The following is a 9,551-nucleotide window of genomic DNA, read 5'->3' on the forward strand; positions in this document are numbered from 1 at the left end:
CAACAATACAACAAGGAAGCCATTGAATGAAAAGGATTTTCACTAATGCTACACTGACAGAAGGCTAGCATCTAAAATATATGAAGAACTCAAAAAACTGGACATGAACAAATGAAAAGGAATTTTTTTGAAAGGAAATGTATACATAGGATCTGGGAGTAGCCCCAAGTTCAAGCTTCCCTTGGGAATCTTAGACGGTATACCTTGTGGATGAATTGCTTCTGTATTTTACTTTCTATTTTACTTTCACTGGTCTTTCCCCCAGTGGGCTTATAAGACCAGCCCAAAGGTCCTGGGACAGATTAGACAGAGATACGAACAAGTTGTTAGAAAGTAGACAAGGCAGAGAGCATACAGAGATCAGTCTGGGCTGAGAAAGGCTTGAACCACATGCAATATACAGGGCAGAGGCATATGCACATGTGAGGGGGAAGAGCCTCGTCGCCAGTGCAGGAGTGAAATGCCCACTCCCAGTTTTGGCAGCCAAGTCACCCTAGTATCCTGCTGTCTTTCGTCCCTCTTGAGAGAGGCATCTACCAGCAGACCTCACATCCTCAGCTCTGGTTTGCAGGTCCCACAGTCTGAAGGTGGGACAGGGTCCCTCATGTCCTGCCTCTTGGTCACAGACTGTGATCTAAGAACGCCTTTGCTTTATTCCCTAAAGAACAATGCAAGGAAGAAACAAAGGGCTCGGGGTCCAGCAGCAGTTGCTGTGGGAAACATGCCTCTCTTGACTACACTTCAGCTCTCAATTATAATTTCCCTGTCACTATCTCTGATGGAAGCAGCTGCGCTGCTACAGACCCTCCAACCTCACATCCACCTACCTCCACTTCAGCCAGTTCCTTCTGACACTCTAGGAGAAACCACTATTTTCTCTTCTGAAGAATGAGCTGTGGGTAGGGATCAAGCAGGCTGCACTGGGTGGTTTAACAAAACTAGTGCCTCTGTATTTCTGAAGACAAAGCTCTCTCACAGGAATAAGGGTCTGTTTGCACTGTAGGATTAAGGATCTATAAATCCACTTAACACCAACTCCAAAAAACCCCAAACAACAGAAGACAAGAAAAATCTGTCCAAATAAATAAGATCCTGCTTTATCACACACGTTCCTATTCATCTCACACTCAAATGCTCACTCCCAGGTGCTGTTCCAAAGCCAACCACACATGGACTTCTGCACATGGCCTTCAGTTATGGTTGATCGTGTCCATCACTGGCTTCAGTCGCGGGCTGAACTGTGCCCTTCAGGTAGAAGGAGGGTTGGTAGTGCTTTCTACATATGCCAGGGTTGACTTGTCCAGACCTCTTAATCACACACCCATACACCATCATAGTAAATCATAGAAGAGAACACAGAGCCATTTTCCCTGAGACATAGCCACTGTGGGAGGTGGCATGGTGTGGGGAGGAGAGCCGGGTGGGAGTTAGCAACCTTGCTCCTTCCTATGTGACTTCTAGAAAATCACCTCTTTTTATTTCTTCTTGTTCTTTTTCTTGTTCTTCTTGTTCTTGTTCTTGTTCTTCTTGTTCTTCTTTTCCTCCTCCTCCTCCTCCTCCTCCTCCTCCTCCTCCTCCTCCTCCTCCTCCTCCTTCTTCTTCTTCGTCTTCTTCTTCTTCTTCTTCTTCTTCTTCTTCTTCTTCTTCTTCTTCTTCTTCCTTCTCCTCCTCCTCCTCCTCCTCCTTCTCCTCCTCCTTCTTCTTCTTTTAGAACTGGGACCATACAAGTTAACTTTTAGATTTGTGAAAAGTGATGGAGTGTTTCAAATGAATTATCAGTGGGAGTGAAGTACCACTGGAGAGCCTTGACTACACCCCTCAACCACTCTGTCTACACGGAACCCATTTTCAGTCAGTTTTGGCATCAGTCCGGAGGTCGGGAACTCTAGGAATCCATCCTTCTGAAGCTTGCTCCATGGGAGTGTTACAATGTTACTGGTGTTGTGAGACCAGCTTTTACTTTGCAGGACTGTCCTTTGCCACAGAATATTCATTCAGCTCTTCTGGCTTCTCTTCACAGTCTTCCTTAGTGTTCCTATTGCTATAATAAAACAATGACCAAAAGCAACTGGAAATCAGGGTGTTTCATCTTATAATTCCATCACTGAAGACTGTCAAGGCATGAAGTCAAATAGAGCAGAAACGTAGAGGCAGAAACTGAAGCAGAAGCCATAAAGGAAACTTGATTGCTGGCTTGTTACTGTGGCTTGTTCAACCTGCTCCATTATACAACCCAGGACCATCCACCCAAGAGTGGCACCACCCCTATCGAGCTGAACTTCCTACATCAAGAATTAATAAAGAAAATATTTTACAGATTGGCCCACAGGAACATTTTCTCAGTAGTGGTTCTCCTCTTCTCAGAGAACCCTAGCTTGTAGCAAGTTGCCAAAAATCTAACCAGGACACCATCCACAGATTCAGTCCCCAGTCAACCCACTTCTGTCTGTCCAGATTCCCCTGAGGAATTTCCTAAGAGAGCCATAGGCCCAGAGAGAACCAGAAGGGAAGTATTGTTTTCCCAAAGAGAGGGCAAGGATCTTCCAAGAGCAGGGGGTGATCACAACACTGTCACAGGGATGGCTCATGTCTCTCATCTATAGTGACCCCAAAAGTCCCATAAACTTTCCTAGAAGAATCTTTTGCATCTTTAGAGTCCCTGTGTACAACTCCTTAAGCAAGAAATTTTGACCCAAAAATTTTACTAATTAATAGAAGTAGTGCCCATGATAGAAGGTCAGATGTTGAAGAAAAGGCATCTGGAGCCATTGGGACTTGTTCAGGAATCCTACATGGGGATTGGGGGTGGGGCTCTAACCCACCCTGCTGGAGCACAAGGTGAACCAGCATCATTCCAGCATCTGTCCTGACTGTTGTAAGGAAAAGGACCTTGCCTGGAAAAAAATACATGTAACGTATCTGACAAAATGTACTTGAAAGGCTTTCAAGCATGTATGAAAATGCACACATACATGATATACTAGTTCATATCAATTATACCATTATTATATGATTAGCATATGGTATATTGAAGTAATTAACATACAATAGCAATATTATGATGGGTATAATTAACGTATACTACATAAATACATAGATTTTAGAAATTAATAAGTGATGACTTCGCCAAGGTAAAACAGTCAAGGAAAATGAGAAAGCGATTTTACAAAATACTAAAACTTGTTGAATTGAGGTGCCACATTCCACCTCTCAGATGAGAGGCTTCTTAAGTTATGGTGTCCAGCATTCACAGCAGCATCTAAGGACTCTGACATTCTCTCCAGAGAGTGGTTGAGCAAAACATTTCAAAGTCCGAAAATTATGCAAGCAATTGAACCAAGCAATTGCACTGCTCAAAACTTAATCTTAAAAAGTATTCCTAAAGAAAACTGGACTTGTTGTGATTAACATTCAGATGGCAGATGAGATTATTTATTCTTTCAGTATTTTGCATACTACAATTATTACATAGAAACCCCTCATGTTTAAGTAGATCACCTTATAATGGGGGGAAGTATTCCTAGGTATCCTCCAGGTTTTCTTTTTATCATTGCCCCTAACAGTGAAAAGTGAGAACTTAAGCAGCCCACAACAGGAGATTGGTCAAGGGAATACTTGTCATAGAGCAGGAAGAAAAACTAATATATTATTAAATATGAAATTTCCAAATACTATGATAAAACTGTGCCTATGGAAAAACTATTAGAAAGTATAAACTGGGAATATTAACATTTAGCAGCAAAAGATAAAATGGGTGAATTTCTTTTATCCTTTTAAAATATCTGTATTTTCTAAAATCTATTAGTCTAAAAATCTAAAAAAAATTTACTATTTATTTTTTATTTATTTCCATCTTTTAATTTTTTATTACTTATAACATGTTCTTGTGGACATGGCATGTAACCCCAAGTGTGCAAAATCCCTGAGTCTACATGTCTTCATAAACTCCTCATAAATTAGTTTAATGCCTTGATGAGTACAACAATTACTGTTTATTGAATTTTTGTCATGTGGCAGACACTGTGCTAAATCATATCATTTAATAGAGTGAAATTCAATAAGCAGTTGTTGACGGGGAGGACGACAGATGAGAAGATGGGAAGGGTGGGAAAACTCAGCAATAGGAACCGCGTTGCGTTCTCAGCTCTCAGCTCAAAGGCCCGAGCACATTGAGGACCTTCTGACCCCTAGAGAACCGGGCTATGCCGGACCATCTCCCCTCACGGGAAGGGAAGGAGTGGGGGTGGAGGAAGACCACACTAAGATCCTACATCTTAGGGAGACAAACGTTTTTTGGAGGATAAGGTCTGATGGGAACTACTGGGTAAATTACTTTGGAAAGTTTTTCTACTGAAGTCAAGAAAATTAAAATTCACATGACCTTTAAATGAACCATTTTGACCTTGGAGCTTTTAGTTCGCTTCTACTCACCTTCTTTGAGCACAGACTATTGCCTCTAGAGAGTGAGTAGAAGCCTTGTCCCCTGAAGACTACCCACAGGCTACCACCAGCTGATTCTAGGCTGGCCAGCTCTGGGGGATGGTGGGGGGACTTCGTCTGCGTCTGCGTCTGCGGTGGGGATGTCTTTCCAGCAGGATGGAGAGTGGAGGACGGAAGCAAGCCAGTGAGGGATAGACATGATTTTCTCCATGCCCACTTAGGGGAATGGCATTCCTGGCTGCAGGGACAACCTGGGGAAAGTGTCTGACAGGTGCAGTGATACAGTGTATCTGAAACACACGTGCTTTGGTCTACAAACCCTGGACCACTTCTCCAGGAGCACAAGTAAGCCAGAGCCTAGCTCCTCATCACCGGCCCCTTCATAGCTCCAGCACTTTCCTGCTGTATCTCCGGGCAGGGGCAGTCAAAAGCAGAACCGGATAGACCCTCTTTCTCAAGGACGTTGTGGCTTTAAGATTGAATGTTACCAAATAAGAAGTTGGTAAGAGCACCTGAGTGACTGCTTCGGGCCGCTGCTACTCAAAGCTGAAATTCCAAACTGAAGCTTGCCCAGTACCTGTCTCTGTCTCCCAGGTGGGCTCACTTCCCAAGAGTATGAAGATGCCAGGCCCTGACAAGTCATTTCAAAACAGCAGAAACTCTGTAAAACTATAGAGGACAGACCTCCTCGAATGGGAGTTAACTCTGTGGTCAGAAATCTGAGGATACCACCAGGCATCTGTCCCTCTGTCCCTCTGTCCCTCTGTCCCTCTGTTCACTCCTGGTGAACAGTTTAGAGCAAAAGAGCAGAAATAACAACATACTCCGGGTTTTTTGTTTTGTTTTGTTCTTTTGTTGTTGTTTGTTGGGGTGTTTTGCTTTATTTTGTTTTGTTTTGAAACTTTCCAGTGGCAAGATACATATTCCCTCCCTGCCTGCCTGAATCCTGCCTGAATCCTGATTCTGGGAGCTACGGACTCTAAATGGACCTTGCCTGAGGTCTCCCTGGAGCCCTCTCCTCTCTCTCAGCTTTTGTCTTCCTATCTCAGTCCCTGAATTCCTGACTTGGTGGTCTGTGCCTAGATAATCAGTTACAGTTTTGTCTGTGTCTGTCTGCTTTCTTCGGTCCTTTCTGACTCCTCTTGCTCCTCATTCTTTATCTCCTCCACCTGTCTCCATTCGTCTCTATCCATCCATCCTCTTCTACACTTGTTAACAAAACCTCTGCGAAGAAATCTGTGTAATTGAAAACCGATTTCAGCGGGATGCCAGCTAAAGCAATAGAGTAGCAGGGACAAACCACATCCCAGCTCCCCCGCCAGCAGGTCACGGTTTCCAGGGGCTCCCTCCAGCCAGCACCCTTCAACCCAGATTTCCGTGCCCACCCCCTCCCCGCTTAGAATCTGCCGCCGCCGCCACCGTGTGCGAGGACGCCAGGATCGGCCCAGGGTGCAAAGTTCTCACCGATGGTGAAGCTGTAGCCGTCGATGCTGAAAGTGGCGCTCCTACATTTCTTGAAGCCCTCCTTCTTCTGGCTGGTGTCCGTCATGACTCCTGCGTCCCGAGTCCGGGCTTGAGCCGGTGCCCAACCTCCCTCCGCTGCACTGTCTGCAGACCCGCGCTAGGTACAAGCTGCTTATGCAGGCTGCAGGCACCCAGACCTGGGAGCTAACAACCAAGGCTCCTAGTGAAGCCCCTGCGCCCCCGCCACTGCCCCATCCCGAGCCTGAGGTAGCTGCGACGGCAGGGGGACTGGCGAAGCTGCGTGTGGCTGTGGGCTGGCCCGGGCTGCCGCGCCCCTTCGCGCTCCGCTCTCTGGAGGCTGGGGAAGGTTGGGGGACCCCGAGGGAATGGCAGGGACTGAAGTCGTGCTTCTTCTAGGTATGTTTTCTCTGACAGAGTGGAGAGCTCCCCCAAAGCACATCAGGAGATGGAGAAGCCAATACCTCAGCCCTGAGAAGCCCAAGTTTACTCCAAACAAGGAAGTGGAGCGATTGCCACGCCCACTTCCTCCCACATTTGTCCCCAGAGCTAGCCCTAAGCCCTGATAGTAGTACTTCTCAGCAGTCCCTGACCAGAAGATAATTACCAAAGTAACTCATTTGGGGGTGAGCATTTCTAGAAGAAAGCCCTACGACATGCAATTTACAACCTAATTTAAACAATCTATATGCAGCCGCTGGCCCAGCTCCTTCAATTTTGAGTTTGTCAAGTGCATTGGACTCCACTGTTTGTGAAGGTGGAAGAAATCTCAAGGATCCTATAGCTAAGTTTCAAGTGACTGAAAAGGAAACCGGGCACAGGAGGACTTGGGACCCAGAAGGCTCACCTTATGTCCCCACACCATGTGCCCTTGGGCTTTCCAAACATCTAAAAAGATCCTGCTTAGCCAGATACGTGCTAGAGATCCACAAAGACAAGAGCTGAGTCCCACACGGGGACTTTCTCCCACACCCAAGGTATCACAGAAGTAAGATTAAGTCCACCTCATTTGCTGAGTGAGAATTTGTCACAATTAACACATTCTCACCAACATTAAGAGTGGCCAAGTGTGTTGCTAGGTAGCTTCAGTTGACTTCAGAAGACGATAGATGGGGGATTCAATAAACCCCTTGAGCCTAGGTTAATTACACCTTGGAAATGTAGTCTTTCTTCATTCACAATGTACATGTAAAGAAATCAGTTTGTTGTGTCGGAGCACAGCTGGGTCTTGAATGGCAAGTTCTCTTATCGAAGTACTAGAGCCACACTCACTGTGATAGTTTGATGGTAAGATAAATTAATCATAAAGACAATGGGTACCGCAAACCTCATTTCTCATAGAATCGTCCATCTCTTCACCAGAGCCAGGGCTGCATCCAAGCCCCACTGGTACATGCAAGCTGCAATCCTTTACGTGTAACAGTCATGTCTGGAAGATGGAAGTGTGGAAAAAGCTCACTGGCTGACCTGAATGTGTGACCTAGCTCTTCATAAGTGAAATGAAGATGTTCAGAACTTCCAGATGCCCTGTCTGGTTCTTTCAGTGAGGATCAAGTGAGGAAGTATGTCAGACCTGGAACAGCATGGGCGCCCAACATGCCTGTTTATTATTGCAGTCACTAATTTTATAAGAGGATTTTATATACAACATTATATATAGTATATATAGATATATAAAAATATGCACACATGTATATACACAATACATATATACATATATATAAAATATATAGTTTGTATGTATGTGTATTTTACACAGCAACTACTTAAAGTTTCTAATCACTCTCATTTTCCACACTTCAAACTTTTAAATGAAACATTTGTCGTCTTTTCTGCCAGGGAAGGTGCTGAAGTGAAGAGCGTGGACACCTGAGTTAGCATCTCACATAGTAAATTATCTAGAAAAACAAGAAAGGCTAATGTGATGGAAATTTTTCCCTGAGTGAGTGAAATTAAAATGATATTTAATCACACTTAACAGAAAAGCTTCTTGAAATATAATCTATCAAAAATAATAACAATGTGATCATTTATCTATCTAAGTGTGATAAAAATAACTTACCTGAACAATTAGAACTGTTTAAAAACTCTTTCTCCCCAGAATTGTTCTCTCTCTCTCTCTCTCTCTCTCTCTCTCTCTCTCCCTCCCTCCCTCTCTCTCTCTCTCCCCCTTGGTTTTAGATATAGCACACCTACAGGATTACTAAATTCATTGTCTCAATCCTAAGGCAGCCTTCTCTGTGCAGGGCTCTCACACCAACTAAACCAGACAGAACTCAATGCTAGTGTTACATAATTCAGGAAAGAATGAGTTTGGGTCTGAGAGCAAAAGAAGCATAGCTTGTACATGCTCAATCACAAGTGCTCCGTCGAGAAATGCGTTACTGCAAGGAAACCAAGCCAAGGCATCCAAGCAAACACTGGTCCTCTCTTCTTATAGTTAGAGCAGGTATCATCAGACGACATCTGAAAGCAAGGTCCTCCCTGCTCTGTTTCTATGAACCCTGTAAGTTAAAGATAGATATTACATTTTTAAATGGTTTGGCACGTTAAAAAATATAAAGAACCCACTTCTCAGTTCTCTCACAGACTCTGTAGCTTGGCTTCAGATCCTTTTCTCTAATGGAGCTGCCTTGTCTAGGCACAATAGAAGATGCGACTTCTACAGCAACTTGCTATGCTAAGGCTGGCTATTATCCTTAGCAAGCCTCCCCTTCTGTGAGGACAAAGGGTGTGGAGGAGAGGGGAGGGGAGTTGTAAAGATTGGGAGGAAAGGAGGAACTGGAAACTCATCTGGGTATAATGCAAATACGTTAATTAATTAAAAATATGTAAAGAAGTCAAAAGTTGGAAGTGGTGGTGAACACTGAAATCTGATCCTTTGGAAAGCTGAGGCAGGAGATTTGTTAGTTTAAGACTAACATTAACCTTCCTGACACCATTTGCACCAGGGAGCCAGGTGGCACCACAGCCTTCTGTGTACAGACCCTGACAGAAAAGAGTTGGTCTCCCAGGAGTACAGACAGAGGCTTACAGGCCCACAGGAAGGACAAGCTCCAGCCAGAGACAGCACAACCAACTAGCACCAGAGATAACCAGATAATGAAATGCAAGCACAAGAACCTACCAACAGAAACCAAGGCTACTTGGCAACATCAGAACCCAGTTCTCCCACCACAGCAAGTCCCCGATACCCCCAACACACCAGAAAAGCAAGAGCTGTATTTAAAATCCTATCTCATGATGCTGATAGAGAGCTTCAAGAAGGACTTAAATAACTCCCTTAAAGAAATTCAGAGGAACATGGGTCAACAGGTAAGAGAAGGAATTCCCTTAAAGAAGAAACACAAAAATTCCTTAAAGAATTACAGGAAAACACCAACAATCAAGTGAAGGAACTTAACAACACCATCCAGCATCTAAAAATGGAAGTAGAAACAATAAAGAAATCACAAATTGAGACATCTCTGGAGATAGAAAACCTTGGAAAGAATTCAGGAATCATAATGCAAGCATCAACAACAGGATACAAGAGACAGAAGAAAGAATCTCAGGGGCTAATGACACCATAGAAAACATTTACTCAACAGTCAAAAAAATGAAAAATACATAAATCTTGTAACCCCAAA

This window comes from Apodemus sylvaticus, chromosome 2, assembly GCF_947179515.1.
Source record: "Apodemus sylvaticus chromosome 2, mApoSyl1.1, whole genome shotgun sequence".
Taxonomy (NCBI): Eukaryota; Metazoa; Chordata; class Mammalia; order Rodentia; family Muridae; genus Apodemus; species Apodemus sylvaticus.